The sequence below is a fragment of the Mandrillus leucophaeus genome, unplaced genomic scaffold (genome assembly GCF_000951045.1).
Source record: "Mandrillus leucophaeus isolate KB7577 unplaced genomic scaffold, Mleu.le_1.0 Scaffold439, whole genome shotgun sequence".
NCBI classification, from domain to species: domain Eukaryota; kingdom Metazoa; phylum Chordata; class Mammalia; order Primates; family Cercopithecidae; genus Mandrillus; species Mandrillus leucophaeus.
In genome coordinates this window covers 153,927-156,782 of record NW_012104687.1, presented here as the reverse complement: position 1 = coordinate 156,782, position 2,856 = coordinate 153,927, and positions in this window count along the sequence as shown.

The window sequence follows — 2,856 nt, the reverse complement described above, 5'->3', positions numbered from 1 at the left end:
GCTAACTGCAAGCTCCGCCACCTCCCGGGTTAACGCCATTCTCCTGCCTCAGCCTCCCTAGAAGCTGGGACTACAGGCGCCCACCACCACGCCCGGCTAATTTTTTTGTATTTTCAGTAGAGATGGGGTTTCACCGTGTTCGCCAGGATGGTCTCAATCTCCTTGATCTCATGATCCGCCCGCCTCGGCCTCCCAAAGTGCTGGGATTACAGGCGTGAGCCACCGCACTCCACCTTTTTTTTTTTTTTTTGAGACAAAGTCTTGTCCTATCGGTCAGGCTGGAGTACAATGGCATGATCTCGGGTCACTGCAACCTCTGCCTCTTGGGTTCAAGCGATTCTCCTGCCTCAGCCTCCCGAGTAGCTAGGACTACAGGCGCGTGCCACCACAACCAGCTAAGTTTTGAATTTTTAGTAGAGAAGGGGTTTCACCATGTTGGCCACGATGGTCTCGATCTCTTGACCTCGTCTTCTGCCTGCCTCTGCCTCCCAAAGTGCTGGGATTACAGGCGTGAGTTACTGTGCCGGGCCGCCACTGCCTCAACTTTTTGGGTTTATCCCTGGAAGAAGAAACTGCCATTACTTTTTCAATTTTAGAGCTAATTTGGTTCCATCCCTGATTTTACAGATGAGGAATCAGACTGAGAAGAGACTTGCCCAAGGTCACAAGGGGTCTATGTGATTAACGAAGACTGACCTCCTGGTTACCCATTTTATGGAACAAAAACTATTTCATTTGCAGCATTCTCAGATGATTTCCAAGATCTCTATCTTTCTTGTCTCCTTGAAAATTCAGTCTCAGAAATGCCCAACCAATGCCTTTGTTAAGGGTTGTTGCCCAATATGGCAAAATTGTAAGAAACCACCTCCCTCTGCTGGTAATAAGGCATAACGACAAAGCTTAAATATAGGAGTCACTTGCATTTAGGAAAAACTATTGCTCCAGAACGAGGTTATGTCTGACAGTTTCAACCACTTTGCTGTTGGCAAGACTCAGTCAGGATAATTTACTTCAAAGAATGGGTTCACAGGAGAATGTATTCCAAGTAAATATAGTCTCAGAGAGTGAACAAGACAAAATCCATGAAATTGGTGAACTCAGCAGAATTACTGAGTTTTTGTGTTTTTTTATTGTTTTGTTTTGTTTTTTGTTTTTTGAGATGGAATATCGCTCTGTCACCGGGGCCAGAGTGCAGTGGCATGATCTTTGCTCACTGCAACCTCCAACTACCAGGTTCAAGCGATTCTACTGCCTCTGCCTCCTGAGTAGCTGGGATTACAGGCATGCGCCACCACACCTGGCTAATTTTTGTATTTTTAGTAGAGATGGGGTTTCACCATGTTGGTCAGGCTGGTGTCGAACTCCTGACCTCGTGATCTCCCCGCCTTGGCCTCCCAAAGTGCTGGGATTACAGGCGTGAACGACTGTGTCCGGCCCAGAATTACTTGAGTTTCAGACTTAGAGACTTAAAGCTGCTGGTGAAATATCCATGTGGAGATGGCAATAAGAAGCCTAGCTATAAAAATCGGAATCAGAAACACCAGGTCAGTTCTCAGTTAGAAGTCAACTTTGGCAGTCTTCAGCATACAGTGGATGGCTTATACCATGAGCATCTAGGTGAGAACAGTGGACTGAGGACAGACCCTGGAAATGAACAATATTTCAGAGTCAGGAAGTCGTCAAACCAGAGAATTAGTAAGCGTGTCACTTAAACTTCTAAATAAAGACCAGTAACATTTAACACATGGTTGCAGTTTATGATAATAATCATTAAGAATGCCAATAACAGGCCGGGCAGGGTGGTTCACGCCTGTAATCCCAACACTTTGGGAGATTGAGGTGGGCAAATCATCTGAGGTTAGGGGTTCCAGAGCAACCTGGCCAACATGGTGATACCTGGTCTGTACTAAAAATACAAAAATTAGCTGGGCACGGTGGCAAGCACCTACAGTCTCGGCTACTTGGAAGGTTGAGGCAGGAGAATCACATGAACCCAGGAGGCAGAGGCTGCAATGAGCCAAGATTGCGCCACTGCACTCCAGCTTGGGCGACAGTGAGAGTCTGTCTGAAAAAAAAAAAAAGAAATACAAATTGCGAAATTTCGCAACAGGAAGATTTTACTTCAGAAAGATTAATGGCATACTAAAAATATAAGAAAAAACACATTCCAAGTCAGATAACTTGGTTATAGCAGCCAAATGCAACACTACTGAATGACATGTGTTTAAAACTGAGAGAAAAACAGAAACATGTCAGTAAGAATATAAACACATGGTGTTTGCTTATCTCCCCGCCTTTTTATTTTTTTATTTTTTGAGATGGAGTCTCACTCTGTCGCCCAGGCTGGAGAGCAATGGCACAATCTTGGCTCACTGCAACTGCCACCTCCTGGGTTCAAGCAACTCTCCTGCCTCAGCTTCCCAAGTAGCTGGGATTACAGGTGCCCACCACCACATCCAGCTAATTTTTGTATCTTTGGTAGAGATGGGGTTTCACCATGTTGACCAGGCTGGTCTTGAACTCCTGACCTCAAGTGACTCGCCCACCTCGGCCTCCCAACGTGTTGGGATTATAGGCGTGAGCCACCACGCCTGGCATCTCCTTGCCCTTATATTTTAAGAAAGAAAGGATGATTACAGAAGTCACAGTTACAGATCTTCCTCGGGCAGACGAGACACTCCCATAATGATAATAGCTAACCCTTATGACTCTTGTTCTAGGCATTTCAGCATAGTAACTGGTTAAATTCTTACAATCTACTTTCGAAGTAGCTATCTCTAATGTATACACTTGGGGAAACTGAGACATAGAATCCTTATGTAACTTGCGTAAGATCACACACCTTTTTTTTTTTTT